The sequence below is a fragment of the Notolabrus celidotus genome, chromosome 23 (assembly GCF_009762535.1).
Source record: "Notolabrus celidotus isolate fNotCel1 chromosome 23, fNotCel1.pri, whole genome shotgun sequence".
Classification (NCBI taxonomy): domain Eukaryota; kingdom Metazoa; phylum Chordata; class Actinopteri; order Labriformes; family Labridae; genus Notolabrus; species Notolabrus celidotus.
Genome location: NC_048294.1, coordinates 10,517,597 through 10,535,633, shown reverse-complemented (window position 1 = coordinate 10,535,633; position 18,037 = coordinate 10,517,597). Strand labels below are relative to the sequence as shown.

Below are 18,037 nucleotides of genomic sequence, written 5' to 3'. Positions count from 1 at the left end.
TTGATCATCTGCCTTGTCATTTACAGGACTTTTTGCACTTATTTTCTTATATTCTTACTCCAAATTGGAGAAAACACTGTCTAGTTGTCAAAGTACTTTAAATTGTCGCTTTGGACTAACATTTGTTTTTTTGGACTTAGAAAATTAAGCTTGGAAGAGTTGTATTTTGCCTCTCTGTTGTCTTACTTCAAATGTTTGATAATATAATGTTAGGAGTTATAGTACAGTATATATGATTATTGGAAACAGACGTAATGCCACCGCTGCATAAGTCAGCCCCCCAAAAAATCTAGATAGCCCCTGCATATGGATGAAAGAAATAATTTATTCAATTGTGTTATTGTGCAAAGTACTTATTTTATTTGTGACAGTGCGTTTGCTAATCATTTCTTTCATTTAAAATTACTCCTTCATGTTCTGTACATCAAACTATTCACCAATTAAACATGTCTAAACTACTTATTTACTCTCCTCCAGCTTTTATTAGATTATTGTGGAAATGATTATACACATAAACTGTGGTTTACACATCTCTGTTTGGGTGTGTTTGTTTTGATGGTTTACCATGTTGTAAATATCAATCTTAAATTTGTCTAAAACTTAAACAAGGTTTAGAAATAAGAGTTGACAACACTTTGATTAAGTATAATTTTGTACAGTGATCCATGATGTTTTTAAAATATGGCAATTTTGACATACCATGTATTAATAGGCTGTGATAAACTTTTCATTTGTTCATGTTGTGTAATTTTTTTTGTTTTTCTGACAGCATCAAATATGTAATAATGTTTGTGAATGAATCTAATGCCATGATTGAGGAATAGACTTAATCCTGTTGAAATAAAAAAATATATATTTGTATTTCTACATGTGTTTTCTACCTTTTTCTTTTAGCTAAAATTAAATAATTGTGCTGAAATGTATCAAGTTTGCTCCTCCTGATCAATGACAGTGTTTGTTTTCTTTTTCTGCCCCTCTTTAAATCTTGCAGCAGTTGCCAGCAGGTGTTTTCAATCTGCTTAATTACTTCTAACGTGAAGGCCTCTTGTTTGATAGGACCAGCAGAAAGGCGGGGCATCGTTCAAAAGCTTGATCAGCCTTTCCTGGTGTGAGTCTGTAACCCCGTCCACTCTGGCAGCATTGAATGAGTGCAGTGGCACAGGTTGTCAGGAAGTGACTCCTGTCCAGCAAGAGAATATCTAAATTGAGTGTCTGGAAAAACAAACAATTCATGTCAAAAAGCTGTTCAATCCACTTAGCAAAAGCAACATCAAAAAGTAAGCTGTCAAGTGAACCTGGAGAATAAACACAGAGCAGAGTGCACTGAATGTGAAAAAGGCCTGGGTCATCTTTATTGAATCTGCTCCACAGGGATGTGGACAGAAGACTACCCAAACATTTCACAGTGAGTCCAAAACTGTTCTAGCTCTACTCCTTTTAAACATATTATTTGGAGACGGCTGTGCTTTATCAGCAAAGTAGAGAACCAACTATACCTTAAAACTGGTCAAATATATGTACACAGACTCTGGCCTGCAGTGTCAATCCTGGCAATAGGACTCCTTGAAGGCAGCAGAGTGGTGCATGGACTTCATTTCAAGAAGACAACAAACAGTAAGTGTAAGTTTTTTCTTGTTGGCTTTGAGTCAAAGTTGTTGTTGACTGGGCCTGTGCTTAAAAGTCTGCCTGCAAGCATTAGCATGAGAAGTAGGGGCTGCCAGGGCTGCAGCTGATTGCACTTTGCTGTGTCATGCAAGTTTCCATGCCTTGTCTGGGCCATAATTGTGTTGGCTGATGTGCCTTTGCTTGTTTTTAGTCTCAAACTTGTCTCAGTGCTGCTGTATTCAATTGACTCTCAAGCCCAACTTATTTCTTTTTGAGTAATTATGCAGTTTAAAAGTTGTGTCATTCTCTTATTTTAGGGAAAGTCTGTAGACAATGGGGCTTGAGTGGCTGCCATGCCACACTACTGTTTTAGAAGTACTGTTTTGTACAGAGAAAGGTGCTTAAGTCCAATATGTACATCTATAAAGGTGTCTGGTTGAATGTGTAACTAGCTGTGTAACTCAGCTGCTAACCACATGTTTTTTTTTTAAGCTTTAGCTGTATTTCTTTTCTGGCACAATGGTTTCTTCTTCATGGGTGGGCATAATTGCAACAGGACAATAAGTCAAAAGTATTTTAAAAGGTGTATTAGGTTTTTCTTTTAGCATTACCTGGGTCACCCAGTCATGACTGGAGCTTTGCTAACTGGTCTGCTTACAAATGAGCTTCTGATTCTTTGTTTTAGTGTGATTTCGCTGTGTCATGCTTGCTGCTATGCCATTACATGGACTGCTGTGCCTTTGCTTGTTGTGTGTTTATATATTTGCCTGTGCTGCTGAACAAAAATGGCAGCTGGGCCAAACTGTGCTGTACCTGTGATATTAAGCTAATTCCTAGCTTACTTGACAAGCTGATAGTGTGTGTTTGTGTCTTTTCAGGACTTATTGGTCCCTCTCAGAACTGAAGTTGCGCTACTTTAGTCATGGTTTCAGATTCTGTCTGAACGCACCTTTTGGATTAGATATGTAATTTAAAATAGGATGAGAATATGAAGTTTGTAAGGTTCATAAAGGCTTAATATGTTTGTTTACTGTATGAAGCATGTCTGGCTATCTCGCTATATAGCTTACCTGATAGCAACCTGTTTGTTTAGCTTTAGCTGTTTTTTTGTGGTGCAATGTTTTTTGTTTTTTTCTAGGACTCAGTGATGGAGAGAATCATCATGGATGGATATAATCTCTAGAAGACAGCAAATAGTAAGTCCAACTCTTTTTATATTTTCTTAAAGTTTGTCTTGTTGGTGTTTCCTGGGCCGCCGAGCCTCCACTGGACCCATGCTAACAGGTCCTACAATCCATCCTTTTTGTTTGTATTTTGCTGGCATCATGTTGGCTGCCATGCCATGTCTGGGCCTTTATTTTCTTGGCTGCCGTGTCTCTGCTACTTGCTGTAGTCTTGAACTTGTGTCAGTGCTGCTGTATTTCAATAGTTGCCAAAGTGAAGTGCTGTCCATCTTGCTAATTAGGTAGTTTGTTGTGTCTATCTATGAGTGTCTGTTTTCTGTTAAAAATTTGGACATTGGCTTTTTTTGCAGGAGGACACAAACACAAATTGTGTTTAGATGGCTGCCAGGCAAATAGCTACAATGTAATATTGATCCATCCGTCAGTCTATCTCTGTGGCATTCATTTCACTTGGTGTTATGTTGCTATATACTTGGTGGTACCTTCAGGCTGAATATGAAACACATTGTAGTTCTTGTTTTCTAATTAATTTTGAATAGTTTCATTATGCATTGCAAGTTTATTTGCCACAGGCAGCCAATGCTTTAACTGAACAAGCTAATTCCTTGCAAGCTAGCTTGACTGAATGACCGTGTGTGTGTGTGTGTGTGTGTGTGTGTGTGTGTGTGTGTGTGTGTGTGTGTGTGTGTGTTTGTTTACGACAGCTCTGGCCAATACTTTTGTAAAAACAACATGATCTCTAGATTCGACTGTTGTTTTCATAGTTTAAAAAATCTAAGCTAGCATAACTCTGCGTCATTGTGGTGGTGTACTCTTAGCCTTGGGCTAACATGTCTTTTTTTTTTTTTTTGTCTCCTTGTGTCTTTCCGTACACTTTACCACACTTTACACGTAACCACATAAGATAAAGTATATGTTGTTAGTCTATGCTGTTTAAAATAACTCCAGGAGGCTTCAGGAATTTCTAAGAAAAGAGCCTATAAATGTGATTGACTGTGACAGTTGGCATCTTGACCGCTGTCATTTCAAGGTCTTCAGAGATGGAGTTCAAAATAACAATGTTAAACTGGTATTGCGACATCCATATATGTGTGTGTTGTGAGGACACCTTCATCCTATATAAGAGTGGAGACCATCAGGGGGAGACTTCATCTGGCCGAGTCGTCATCCAAGCAGTCGCGATGCTTGTTTGATACTGATGCTGTTTTGATTGTAATTAAACATTACAATACGAGCAGACCAGTGTCACCAAGTTCATTCTACATCAGCACATCACGTGCTGTTAAGATACGACATTTCATAACGTGTATAAAGTTCAGCTACGTTTTTATACACATCTTTTTAACCATTATCTCTGTTCGGCCAACTGGCTAACAAGTTCCCTAGCTTGCAAGCTAGCCTTGTTGGTTAAGTAAGCTTTGGTGGAATCAGCTTTAATATACAGTACTTGTACAATTTCCTATTTTTCAATTAGTCAACTAAAGGTTTGACCACTGTGCCATTATCAGGCTAATTACTGTTATGACTTCTTCAACTTGTTATGCTGTATTTACTACAGAGGTCTACTGAACTTGTTGCAACTATACCTTCTGTTGGCTGTTCTCACATTTCTGCGTTGAGGTTAATATGTCTGATAAATGATGGTTGGATACACATAAATGCACTTCTTATTTAGCACAGTCTTTTTTAATAAGCCTAAAAAGCCCTTGTTTTTTTTGGGCTCTGTTAAGTTTCGGAGGCTGGCCTTGCATAGGAGAGCCAATTAGGGTACACATGTATTTGTATTCTAATGATGCAAGTAATGCAAGTAATTATTTGCATCTGTTTTTAACTTCTAACCAATACTGGTCCTTTTTTTAGTTAAAAGTAGACTCAGATGGTGATGTTGTCCTACTTTATTTACACCATAGATTGCAGTCTGTGTGATATTTTGGCACTGAGTTCGAGTCCTACCTTAAATTGATACGACACAGCCATAGAAAGACAAAGCATGTTTAAAGCATGCTGACTTCTGTTGGTTTCATATGCTCACCACCGAGCGCATTATATTCTGGCCTCCAAAGTAAGCATCACTAATTAATATTATTTTACATCAGTGGTTTTACATGAGTAAAATCTGGCTTTGAAGCAGCCAGTGCCTCATCAGCAATTGACCTCACCACACATCACCCACCATGTGGTCTGTCCTACATTTTTTCATCCCAGCAACAAAAGAAGCCGAATACGAGTATCTGCTATTTAATTTTGAGTGTATTGAATAAAAAAAACACCTTAGTGGTCCCCGGACACAGTTTTGTGTGTCTTTGAAACATGAAAACCTCTTCTTGGGCATCTCTTTTTTTTAAAAAAAAAGCTAATGGTTTAAAACAAAAGCCTGACACTCCAGTTCATCATTTTGGACCTTTTGGACCTTTTGGTGCACTCTAGTCAAAAGAATCTGAAAACACAAAGAATCAGGGTAAGGCTTAGAGCTTAGCCGCCAGTCTCTGAGCGATTGATGTTTGAACAATGGATGACCTTGGCCACCATGGATGTCTCAGGCACAGCAGACTAGAATTGAAAGAGTGAAGAGGTACATTTTTAAAAAGTAGCCTGGATATGATTTATCATTTGCTGTGTGTTCCAGCCTGGGTCATATTGTCCTGTTCAACCTGTTTCCACGTACTAAATCTTTTGCCAGGCCTGAAGAGATGCTGCTTGTCGCTGTTGTTGTCTGGGGTACTTTATCTTAGCTTTTGTTTGATGTGCTGGCAGGCCCCTTTACTGGAGACTATCAATAAACAGCCTTTCTTATGGATAGTATAGTCTGGCTACAGCTTGTCAGTAGTTGCTGAAGTTGTCATAATTATCTCAAAAATAGGGTCATTATTTCATTTCTAGCGATCACCATTTGCTGGTAAATATGAAATAAACAATATTGCGTTCCTCTATTGTAGTTCAATATGGATTAAATTACACATTTATGTTTACCATTACATACTTGGAGTTGGATTTGAAGGATGCAACTCACAATGCAACACTATACAGTTGGATGCAATACGATATATCATAATATGATGCAATACCAATCAACACAATATCACGCTAACGCAATTCTGTGATAATAGATAAATTGCAATACAACCATATGATGTACAATAAATGAAATTGTAAACCACTGTTATATACTCAGAGTGGGAATTGCATGGTAACACACGACACAATATGTTACAATACAATATAATACGATACCGATTGATATCATTGGCGCCCCCATGAGGAGTCGTGCGGTAGTGCTACAGTAAGTCAAATTTGAAGGAGTGGCATATCATTTTTTAACTGAAACACAGATGTTGCCTCCAACAATTGTCAGTTGCTGTATTAATATGTTGTCCCAACCTTTTAGAAGTATACCTGAACGTAACCATTCACTCTTATTGCACTCATTCATTGTTGTGTCTTAAACCCGGCAACTTGTAGTTTAAGCCTGCATATTGGTGCAGTGGTTGGCTGGTTCTTGGTTCCAATTCCCGGCCGTCTGTGCTGAGTTTGAATATCCTTCCCATGCATGCTTGGGTTCAGATACTCTGGTTCCCTCCTACAGTCCAAAGACATAGTTAATTCGCACCTCTAACTTGCCCGAAGGTTGGAGCCTGTGCTTGAATTGTTGTTTGTTTTTGCATATTAGCTTTGTGATAGACTGGCAAGCTATCCAGCCTCTCGACCAATGACAGCTTGGATAGGCTCCAACCCCCAGAGACCCAGAATGGAGCAAGTGGTTAAAATAATGGATGGATGTATAGATTTGGGCTTTGTATACATACATTGTAATTTTAATGTATTGTGTTTTTCTTTCTGTAAAGTGACCTTGAGTGTTTAGAATGTAATGTAATATGTTTTACTATTATTAATAATCATGCCTACTCTCAACCTTTATACCTTTGCTTTGTAGTCCTTGCGCTTTGTTGTCCAATAAAATGAAGTACACTGATACCAACAAGAAAAATGGGGTTGAATGCCTTTTGATTGGCCACACCATTTTCAAAACACACATTGTAAGCCATATGAACACTAAACCAGTCCTTCAAACATGGGTTAAAAATTCTAAATTTTACCACAAGCCAAAACCTCATTGTAAGTTATGATTAAATGTATCCCACTATCCACCTGACAAAATAATACACACTTCAAACACGTATTACTCCACCGACTGCTGAATCCGCGCTCCTAAAAATACCCCATACTCCAGCGAGAAACCTGTTTATGACTTATTATTAGAATAAGAATGGAAATGGAAAATAATGAACCTGTTTGAGCTGGGCTGTAGCTGCAAGTCGATGGTCTGAATACTAATTGACTGATTTACATCCACTGATAATGAGCATGTTAGAAGAGTCAGCTTAAGTGGTGATTATTATTTCCTTTGGTGCTGATACTTCGCCTAAGGGAACTGCTTAGGTTGATGCTAAATGCATTAAGCACTTTCCTGCTCTCTGAGACTGCATTCTCACCTGCCTGTGCTGCTACTGTGACACTTTTTTTTTTTTGGGAGTGATGACTTTATTTTTTTAATTAATAATTGAACAGGAAATTTTAAGAGAGAGTTTGCAGCCCTACGGCACGAAAGCAACAGAACTTTTCTTTTTTTTTTCTCAGATGGAGGATGCAGGAGGGGTCCGGGGTGTTGGCAGGAAAAAAAACGGCGTACACAAAAAGTGTCAGTCCCACAATTATAAGACCAACTCCTGGCAGAATCATGTCACGAACCTGGGAGGAAGTTTTGTAGCCGTAGCTTATTCAGCACTGCGAGGCAACACACTCAGCACAACATAGCTCTCCCCCTCCATGTCCTGGCAAGCTAATACATTTTTATTACTTGTGTCAGGCCGTTTTAAAGGTACCACACTATGCAAATGATGAATTCTTCCCGGGGTGTATTTTCTTGCTGACAGTTTGGAGAAAAGCTGAGTGTCACAACATAGTTTTTTTTTTTTTTACTTTGCTTCTAGTCTTGGTTGGAACTACTTTCTCTCCACATACGTACTATATCTCAAAGCTATAGGACTGTTTTTTTGTGGATTCATGCCAGGTCCTCTTCCACAGTGTGGAAAGTAACACTTTATTAGGATGTAACCTCTCCAAGCGAATGCTGACCATCAGAGTTAGCCATTTCAATCATTTCGCACCAGATTTCCACTTGTTGCTACATGCTTTTAAGACTCGTAATTGGGGGTGAAAGGGAAGCCGTCTTAATGGTGTTGGGTCTGACAGAAATGGCTCGAGCCGCCTTCTATAACTCATGTTTCTCTCCCTCGCTTGCAGCCTCACTCTAATGGGACATGCCTCAAACTGAACAATAGTTCCATTAAACACCAAGTCAGAAACAAGAAGTTGAACACCGAGCCTTTCAAACTGGCGAGGGCCTGAAAGCTGAAAGATGGAATTTCAGCTTCTGCAGATTAAAAGCCCAACGCCGCAGATGGAAGTGAAAAAGAATGAGAAGAGAGCGAGAGAGAGAAAGAATGGTAGACGGAGGGAAAAACGAGGAAGCACAGGAGCAAGACAGAGGTGGCAGGCAGTCAAAGTGGCAGTTACACTGTAAATAAGATCTCCCCACAGGGTGCTTAACTCTGGACTGCCATTGTCTGGCCTTTAATAGCTTACAGGGCTGAGAGAGACAGATTAGAGCAAAACTGCAGGGACACAGAAATATAGGCTTTGTCTACAGCTGGGATTTATCTCCCACCCTCAGTCTGAACTTTTGTTTTCCTGGGGGCTTCTACTGTGTTGACTCGAAAAGACCTGACTTGTGTCTCACTCCCCCATCGAGTTTGAATCATTATCACCTCAAAGAGACGATCCCGACTCTGTTAACGCTCTGCTTTTGAACAAATAAATCTGCTCGACGGAACGTGCAGAATTGATGGACGTGGGGTAGTTGGTGAACTTTTTCAACTTTTACTGGGATGCATTTTTCCTCGGCGGAAAAGCAGAGTAGCGTGGATCGAAAGCAGGCTCATTAATCAAAGTGCAGCCTAAAGGGAAAACATACTGGGCTACATTAATTTTCACAGCGGAGTGGCTGAGGGAAATGATTAATATATTACAGAGAGGAAACAGGTTAAGAAGGCCTGATTACTGTCATATAGCATATCAATGGGAAGTTATGCATTATTTGCCTTTTTTGTCATCGTAAAAGAGCTGCGACACAGAAAATAAGTATTAAACAGTGTATTATTTGTCTGCTGCAGATCCAAAGATTAATAAATAATGCTTTTTTTCCAGAGTTTAGGCTACACAACCAAGCTGAAAAGAGTCGAGGGAGTGTCATTTACATAATACACCTCGCATTTAAAATCAGGTGTTCGTTAATAATGAGCTCTTGTGTTTGAAGGAGCTCTTCATTAGTGTGAATGGGCATGTGATCGCCCGCGCTTTGATGTGACTTCACACGGCCTGAAAAAAAAAAAAAAAAAAAGAACGCATTCGGGTGGCTAATGAAGTTCTAAAAACGACCCCAGAGTTCAGTCAATGTCAGCGCTTCTTTTGACATTAAAAGTGAACAAGAGACCTTTAAGAGTCTTTGATGGTGCGCACACACGTTTAAAGGGCACTTTTAGAGGCGTACGAAAACGTACCACCTGCATGCAAATAAAAAAAAACCTACGGAGACTCCGAATGCTCCTCCTGAACACTTTGGAGCATTGCACACGAAGGTTCAATGGGACTTTCGTGAGACGTCACTCCATCCACACATTTGAATCACACACATTTTAATAACTCTCCATTTCTCATTGTCTTGAATGCACTATAAAGCAACATTTTCCACCGTGGTCTCACCAGCAACAACACATGGGCACCTGCGTGTTTTGATGGCGCTATGTTAATTAGCTGCTGCATGAGCGGATGCTGCTTCCGAAAGAGAGAGGAGAGCCTAATTAATTTTCAGATTCCAGCTTTGATGTGTCTAATTGCTCTAAGCTTCCCAACTTCATTAGTCAGCGAGCTCCCTCGGTGGACGGTGAAGCCGGGTCCCTGCGGTTACCGAGCAGAGATTTACCTGTGTATTTTTAGGCCCTGTTATTATTAGATGCACTGTTGCCGCTGCTGCATCTTGGCCCGGTGTAAAACAAATACGGACTAAGAAGGTTTAAAAGATACAGCTGACCTTTTCTACATTTATTGGAGTGGTTATTTGTCCTCAAGCTGTGTTAAATCTTTCACTGTGGGAGTTTGATAGACAACAGTGATGTCTAAATGTTCGGTTTAACTGACTGTACATTCCTTTTTATACTCCCCCAAATATTACTCAGATTTTGCGCCCCTCTGTCACGTGACATTGTGGCATTTTTCAAAGTTATGACGCATAGACACAATTACAGTTAGTTTGTGATGAAATCTAGAATATAAATTGAATTGTTTCAAAATAGTGACACAAATTAATTTAGAACCTCTTGGGTCCACTTGATTTCGAACTGAGTAAAAAGGAGCACATGCCTTCTATGCGATGTATTTTCTGGGTTACAGTTATTTTTAGTTACACCACACACTGTTATGAAAAGGAAAACCCATGTCAAAGACTAGATTTGAAAATTGATATCAATCAATCAATCAGAATTTATTTGTAAAGTGCTTTTCATACAATATTGTAACACAAAGTGCTGTACATAGAAATAATAAAAATATAATAAATTAAAAATACCACCCCACAATCCATATGTAAGGTTAAGAAGATAATATATGCCCAATAATAATAATAATAATAATAAGTGCTGAACGAAGTGAGGAAAACGATGTCATGATATTTTAATGAGGAAACACTGCAGGACAAACAAGATGTTAAAACTCAACACAGGAGATTAAACTCACCAAAATAAAATACATTAATAAGATAATAAAAAATTATAAGGTTAATCCAGTAAAAGAAACTAAGATGCTACACTAAAAGTAAATACAGCAAAGTAAAACAGAATAACATTTTAAAATGCTGAGGTAATCTGTAAAAATCTTAAAATGATGAATTACTTAAAGGCACTATGAGGAGTTTTTCACCATCAGAGAAACAGACTGACACCAACACTGATGCCTCGTTATGACCTTCAAAAGCAAACAAAACCATTAACAACAACACTGATACCTTCTCTGTTGTCATTTTTTAATGCCTTAAACCACTCCGAGGGGGTAGGTGTCAGACCACATGATTGACATTTGGCTTTAGAAACATCCTTTTTCGGCTGTTTTCATGGCAAATAATCACATTGAGTGATAAATCTGGCTGTTTTTTTGTTGAAAACACTACTTTTGCATGTACAAAACACGAGATAAGAGGTATCACTTTGTCCACAATGGGGCGCCAAAATTGATACAAATCAAAAGTTCCTCACAGCAGCTTTAAAAAAAAAAACAAATAATCCATAATAAGATAAAATGTTTTCTGTAATCCTGGCAAACAGAAAAATACTGCACCAAAAACATAACCCCCTTGGCTGAGTTATGAAAAACGTCTACTTAAGGATTTAAAAAAATAATAATAATAAACAAAGTTTATAATGTTAGGACTTGGAAATATACCATTTCAGCATTTATAGGAAAGCTGGAGTTGTGCCAGAAAACAAACCTAGTTTCTTCCCTTGGCTTGGGTGAAGTGAGTTTAAATAAGTTTTTCTGTTTTAATATTAAGGTAGTGAAGTTTCTGCACACCTATGCTCTTTAGCCGTGCAAGCAAGAAAGAAAGTCAACTTCTCTGGTGCCCCTGTGTGTTTATTGAAACCAATAGTTAAGTTATATTATATCTGGTAATGGTAAATATGAACACAGTATATTTGCTGAATTGTGTTAGTTACTTTCAACTAAGACATAACTTAATTACCTTGTCATCTTGCTCAAAACCTTGATACAGATCATGATAAAATACAATTAAATCATCTTGTTATTCTTCAGAACCTGTAACAATGACTTCAGATGTTTAGACATTCTTTACATAACTCATCAAACTCAGTTACGCTTTTTTCTTGCCCTTCTTGACAGGTTGGTAGACCTGTTTGAGGCTTGTTGACTTTGTATCTGTCTTACATGTCACAGTGTTCCCTGTGATCTTAATTAGCACAGTGCAAACCATAAAAGTAAGAAGACACTCCAGCTACGCCCCTCACTTTCTACATCAGTTATGCAAGATAGTGTAGTTTAAATAAAGAGTACAGGACTGAAGTTTCTTATAGCTGCTTAGAAACACACAATAATTTAATTTTCACATTTTTTTAAAGATATTTACAACTAAATAAATATATTCATACAGCCGCCATTGCTCACTGGCTTTACCCCAAAGATGGGAGGCCAATATGTAGTGCTGTGGTCCAGGCTATCAAATGTTTAAAACGAAAATCTGATTAAATTGTATAATTTGACCCATTCTAAACTGATCAGCAACCAATAGGCAATTGAAACTAAAGATCAGCAGGTACATCAGACCACATTTCAAGCTTATACAACATGGTTGCCTTCTCATAAGCTATGACAAGGCAACCACCAACTTTAGCTATCAGTCTAGTAAACATCTTTTACACAATACTATACAAAAGATGATCCTGACAACAGTAATTAAAGCTAGCTACTACTATCTTACATAACTAGTTAAAACTAAGTATATGCCTACAAGTTAGCTACTTTTAGACAACAGTTAATGTTAGCACTCCACCCATTCCTAGCAAACACAAGTCACTTTTACACTAGAAAAGGAGAGCTTGATATTTCTTAGCAATAGAAATGTTAGCTAGGTACATGTAGCCGACGGTACGGTAAAGTTCAGTCATACTTGGAGTTAAATTCAAATATGAATTCTAATTAGCAATTGTAAGACAAGTTTGTTGAAATCATTCCACCACTTCATACCAAAAACATCCCACTTTTACAATAGAAAGGGAAAGCTTGATATTCCTTAGCAATAGACATGTTAGCTAGCTCATAGACGTATAAAGAGTAAACACCGCATCGACCGCTACTACCTATTGGCGCTGACGAGCCGTGGAGCCGCCATCTTGGTCCGGTCTCCCCGCTCCACTCAGTGTAATCTGTTTGGCAGGCGCAAGTAAGTGTCAGCTCATTTAATCAATCAGAACTCACTGAATATTAAACTGATTTTCATGCAGGTTTTAATTTTTCTGCAAACGTCATACATGTAGGTATGATACAGGACACATGGTTCAGAGTATTTTAATATTCATAGTGGGCTTAACAGTAATAGAATATTCTGATATGTGATGCATGATAGGTATTTTCCCACACAGTGCTCTGGCATCTTGAAGTCTCTGTTGCCTCAGTTTACGTTTACAGGTAGGATCATGGGTAGGATGACCGGACCAAGATGGCGGCATTATTTCTTGCGCCCCAGCAGCCAATGAGGCGTGTACTCTTTATATGTCTATGTGTAGCTAAGGGTAAAGTAAAATTCAGTCATACCTTGAGTTAAATACAAATATGCATACCAATTAGCTCCTGTTACATGATAATTCAAGTTAGCATTCTACCACTACCACGCTTTAACAGTTTCACAGTGCTACATACAAAATAAAGGCTTAAAGTTTGAGCTAATGGTAAAAGCTAGCAAGCCAGCAGTGACGTGGAAACTGTGCTTTATGTTTAGGTTAAACACATTTCATTGATCTTTAATAGCTAACGGTAGTGTATTTAACAAGATCCAACTGTTACGTTAGCTAACAATGGTATATTTAGCACTAGCTATTCAGATTCAGAGAACTTTATTAATCCCAGAGGGCAATTTGGTTTGCAGTGTACCAGCTTGTCGATAAACAACGCAAACACTAACAGACAAACAACACTCAACAGTCAACATGTCCGTGACAACAGCAGTGCAAGAAGGGGCTTGTCATAAAGAGTAAAAGAATGTTAAAATAGACTAAAATAAACACCTTATGAATACACAACGTCACAGTTTCACAAGGACAATCTATAACAAACTGTCAAAAACTGCTATCATTCAGAAGTCTGATGGCAGAAGGAATAAAATAATTTGCTTATGTTTGCTTTTCTGTGATGAGCGAGATAGCGCCGCCCTGAGGGCATTAAAGAGAACTCCTTAGTGAGGATGGCTAATTATCCCTTTGGCTTTATTCGTGATGCGGTTCCTCCAAAGGGAACCCAGATAAGTGGTTGAATGCTAACCTTATCTTTGTCAATGGGTTATTAATTTTGCTGTTTTACTTTGAAATATGGTCTGAAATGCCCTCTATATTTTCATTAGTTGTCCTCATTGTCTTTTCATTAGCTACTCAATCAAGAGACAGTATTAAAATAACAATTTGTCAGACTACCCACGCTCACACTATCTATGTTTAACAAGCAGTTAGACAATAGACAGCTCATGGAAAACGGCCGTTGTGTGGGTATGCTGGATGCACTTAAAAAAAAAATTGTTTCCCTCAATCTATTCATCATTTAGAACAACATTGTGACAACACTTGAGGAAAAAGTTCCTCATACAGACATCCACTGATATAAGGAACGTCTATGAGACCATCATTTACACAAGAGAAGGCAGAGGAATCAAGCTGTAGGAAGGAACAACAGACAGACAGCCTTGACTGGCACTTTAGAGAAGGCTGGGGTGTTGTCCATCACAGTCTTTGCTAAAAAATGTGACCATTATACTGTATCTAATGAGTTGATCACCCAGTCGGAGCAATCTGAACCTCGTTGACATGCAGAGGATGCACATGCTAACGGGCTTACTTGAATGTACTTTCCGCACTGCTGCCAGATGGAGTGATCCAATTGACAGCTCATTACCTGAAACAATATTGAATTAAGGGGAAAGTTTTTGTTGGGATTTGTTTCCGACTTGTGTTTGAAAAAAAAGTTGACTGATTGACCCATTAGGGGCATATTTTGCCGAAATCCTCTGATTGGTTGTAAGTTAATGTCACTCACTGTCACTGCACACTCTAATAATAGCTTTCCCCTTTCTGCTGCTGTAATTTGGGATGTAGTGACGACAGCAAAGCTCCGTTGCTTACCTCAGAAAGTTGGGCAGCATTTCGTTAGCACCATGTCTGACTAACAACTGCGAGAAAGAAGAATAGTCAACCTCATTAGAGTTGCCCTTGTTTGCTAGGCCAAATGAGAACATGGGTAAGGGGGCTCCATTCCCAGCAGGGATACCCAAAAAACACACACAAAGAAGAAGTTGAAGAGTGCTGCCTTGTGAGTTTTTGGCGGGACCGGCCTCATTAGTAAGCTTCTTGGTGATGTGTGCGCGCCGGGCCCGGGAGTCCTGAGCTTGGAGCTTGGGGACTTGCTGACTTATAAAAACACCTTTCTCTCTGAAACACCTTTCTCTCTACTTTTAATTCCCCCCCCCTCTCTGCGCCTGTTTAGCACCTTTTTTGAAAACACCTCGAGAGAGACTGACCTCATCTGCGTACCAGTTTGACCGCATAGGGTCATATCCTGCAAAAGGGAAAAGTAATTGGCTTCTTTGCAGTTGTATTATCGCCGTTTAATAAATAAATGTGTTTCACTGGGATACGGCACGGGGGACTACTGTTGTTTTTGTAGATATTCAGCAAATACTATTGCCTTGCAGAAAGCATTCTGCTTATTTACATGAGATAATAAAGAGCTGTGTTTTAGCCCTAGAGGCAGAGTTCTGTGGCGCTAACACACGCACAAGAATAACTTAGGAATTTCTTCTCAAGTTCATCTTTTTAGCTTCTTCTTCTCTTGTTTTGCAAAGGAAAAAGACACAACTCCAGACTACTCCAAACCCCTGGGCCATCTAATGCCTCTATTAAAATCTAAGTTGCCTCCAAAGGGCCACCAACCGTGTTTTTTAAAGTCTTTAAATGCTGTTACAATCCCTTAGTGCAAAGCGATCACTTTTCATTTGGCTCGAGCTGCGGCGCATTAAAAGCCTTTGGTGCTGATGATCCATAATTCTGTCTCATTTTGACACATTAAATTCAGGGCCCACGTTTTGGTTTTTTATGCTGACCAAACAGCGATGGGGAAAGTCTTCATCAGCAGCTTGTTGGATATTATATTTCTTAAACAATGCTAATGCACCGAGTCAACTTCTGCCTGGAGACGGAGATCAATGGGCCACAGGGGGAAGCCATCATTACTCATAAACCCACATAATAATGTCCTGCTGGATATAACTCATGCTTTTATTCTTATAGAACCCCATAATGAAGTGAGAGGTGTGAAGAAAACTTATCACATTATTCTGATGCTTTTTTTAAATTGTACTGCCCCATGCCAGGATATTCAGACTGTGTAATGTACAGCCTATCATTAACTTGTACATCTTAACTTAATACTACTGAATGTTAACTATTTTAGTACAGTACAGTACTGAGTGTTCAACGTGACAGACCTGTAATTGACCCTCCTTAACAGCCATTGTGGAATAATAGCTTAGCAACAATCACTATGCACAGCTGGCCTGTCGAGGTTCTTTTTTCATCACACGCTAAAGCAGCATAAGACGGTAATGAGGGCACTACTCAGCATTTAATGAAGTAAAGGTGGTGCTTTTTTCCCTCCTTTTTTTTTTCTCATGTAGCTCACTCTGCATTCCTTGGCAATTCCATTCCATCTAATTCGCTTTAAACGTACAGTTGTAACTCAAGGCCAGGAAGCATTTCAGAAGTGTCAAAATGACCAAGCAATTTGTTGGGGTTACAGGTTTGCTGTTATTTAAGAAAAAGCAAGTTTTGGGGAGCTCTGAGCTAGGCTATATTTAAAATACAGTATGAAAACAGTCTTGTAAAGTCTTATATATACGTATGCTTGGCTGTGGCTAATGAGCTCTTTGCTACAGTCATACAACAGTATTTTACATTTTATTACATTGTATTAAACCGTACAAGAACGGTCAACACTACTGCCTCAAAAATCCTCGGCTGTCCTCTCCCATCTCTGGATGAACTTTATAGCGCATGGTGCCTCAAGAAAGCAAGAAACAACCTCAGGGACCAAACACACCCGGGACATCACCTGTTTGAACTTCTGCCCTTGGGTAGGAGATACAGGACATTTAAGACAAGGACAAACAGGCTGAAAAACAGTTTTAATCCCAAAGCAATAAGTGCACTAAAAGCCAAGTAATGCAATATAAAATGGGACTGTGCAATCTTCCCGTTCACTGAGTTCCTGCCTGTTGAATGCTGGATGTGTCTCGTGTTTTTATTTATTTTTATTTATTTGTCCACTGTTTTTGTTTTTTATGATTTTTTTTCTTTTCTTTTACTACTGTTCTTTTATGCATCTTTTGCACTGAAAGGGTTGCACCATAATTTTGTTATACAATGACAATAAAGATATATTCTATTCTATTTTATCATAGTTCTTTTATTTTCATACCTTCTTTGTGAATCATTTATTGTGTGGGAAACTGTGATATGTAGCTTTAGCCTTCTTTGGTACAATATCATATCAGTTTCAAGTCCATATCCAGGTCCCCCTTTTGGAAATCCCCTTTAAATCTAGTCCGTAAGATATGTCCAGAATGTAGCCTGTTAACCATCAAGTGTGGCTAATGATAACACAAATAGCTTGCAAGATTTTTCAAGATTCTGATTTTAAAAAAGTCAGTCAGGTACGTTTATAAGTCAGTTGGCTGTTTTTTATAAAGCAGATTTTAGCTTGTGTTGCTAGCTAGCTAGACAACTACATAAGCTTCAGCCTTTGTGGTAAGTCCCCTTTTTGGTATTGTAGTCCGTAAGATGCTTTGAAAATTAAGATTGAAAACCCTCAAATACAGTTAATGTTAGCATTATTAGCTACCACTGTTTTTCGAGATTCTCCTAGTAAAATGAGTCAAACTCATAAAACTAGTGTTAGCTTAGAATTGCTCACAAGCTAGCCAAATACATCTGTTTTTCAAATATATTTTACAATATGCATTTTCCTATTACTAGTGACTCGTGATTCGTATATTGTGTAGGTCTTTGTATGGTCTTTCATTTACAGAAAACATGACATGTTGTTTTTCTTCTGATATGCTCCACAGCTTGTATTATCTGTTCTGTATTTCATCTGTAATGGTCACATGACATTTTTTTTGTTTCCAAAATGGGACCCTTATAGTTGATCCTGTCCAGCAATACTATCAACGGCAGCTGAGCCTGTCCATCCCAATAGGGTTGTCGACCCTGTTGGGGTCATTATCCCTTACTAAATGTGCTTGCTAGCTGCCCAACGGACTACAATTGGTTGTTAAATGTATGAACTAAATACGCAAAATGTTGTTA

At 38.6% G+C, this 18,037-nt stretch overlaps 1 long non-coding RNA gene across 2 annotated transcripts; it reads left to right on the top strand.

Moving 5' to 3' along the window:
- The first annotated feature begins 1,111 nt into the window (after positions 1-1,111).
- LOC117807798 lies at positions 1,112-9,401 on the top strand. 2 transcript variants are annotated; one of them, XR_004630033.1, is made up of 4 exons: positions 1,112-1,405; positions 1,526-1,614; positions 2,744-2,801; positions 7,425-9,401. It is a non-coding gene; the product is annotated as an uncharacterized LOC117807798 (long non-coding RNA). The 2 variants fall into 2 exon arrangements; XR_004630034.1 differs by lacking the exon at positions 7,425-9,401 and adding an exon at positions 3,140-4,026.
- The last annotated feature ends 8,636 nt before the right edge of the window (positions 9,402-18,037 follow it).